Source organism: Brassica oleracea, chromosome C3 (assembly GCF_000695525.1).
Source record: "Brassica oleracea var. oleracea cultivar TO1000 chromosome C3, BOL, whole genome shotgun sequence".
NCBI classification, from domain to species: Eukaryota; Viridiplantae; Streptophyta; class Magnoliopsida; order Brassicales; family Brassicaceae; genus Brassica; species Brassica oleracea.
Genome location: NC_027750.1, coordinates 56,602,088 through 56,603,254, shown reverse-complemented (window position 1 = coordinate 56,603,254; position 1,167 = coordinate 56,602,088).

Genomic DNA, 1,167 nt, shown 5'->3' with positions numbered 1-1,167 from the left:
TGTGCCTCTGCTATTGGAGAAAATTCCCGACGCAGGGAACACCTCCACTTTCATTGATTCCCCCGGAGCTTGCTCTTCGCCGTCCACTATTCTCACAGTCAACGAAATAGTTGCTGTCGAGGAAGACCCAGACGTAAGTTTGTTTTCCCTTTGTTTTTAATACAATGGATGCAAAAATACAGTGAAGTTAAACGGTTACGGCTTTTGTGGTTAACGTGTCTTCCATTGCTTTTTGCTTGGCTGCAGCTCTCTGTCCACTTCACCGTGATTCCTGATGAGGAACGGCTGCTGTTGGTGGACCATAATGAAGATAGGCAAGTTACTTCTTTGGTGCAGAAGTTGCTTTGTGGGGAAACATTCAAACCTGAGGACTTTCCAGGTGGTGACCAATCGTTTTCCCCCAAGTTTAAGGTTCCAGACGCTGCCCAGGGGGAGGGAGCTTGTCCCACTCCCGTACGCCAGATAAATTTTCGACCTCGTAATACAGCGCCCATTGAAGTTGAAGATATTTCTTCTTCTGGAAACAGCGGAGAAGAGAATCGTCAATGCTCAGAGAGGTGTACGCATGAAAATTTAAAACATTGGATATCCCAGCGGTTTGAGGGGATGGAGAACAATATTGAAGAGTTGCGGACACTGATTTGCAAGAGAGTTTGGATCTGCCCGAGGGGAGCAAACGCAACGCTAGGAAGAGGAAAGCGATGGATGATCCGCAGGTGCGTCACACTCTGTCTCATGATGATAGTATTGTGGGTGAAACCGAGGGGCAAAACAAGAAGGGGAAAAAAAGGAAAACGATTGGCACTCGGCATGTTGGGAAAAAAACGTTGCCTCGGCGTCGATCTGGAGGTGGAAAGGAGGTGACAAAGGTTGTACGCCGAAGTTATTTTTTCGCATAATATACAAATTCGTGGTCATTTACTGTCCTGGCACCTTTGCCGTTTTCCAGGAAGTTCCATCCTCATCAGAGAGAGAAAGTGGTCACCAGAATGATGATGATCATGCAAAAGAAAACGAGTCTGACAATGCACGTTTTCCACCATCCGGCGGAAACAAAGGCGATCAGGTAATGTGATAGATAGTTTTATTGTTGTGTTATTGCTTAGACTTCTAACCCAGCGCTGGGGGGGATGGTCAGCAGCAAGAAACACAATCGAATGCCCTCGT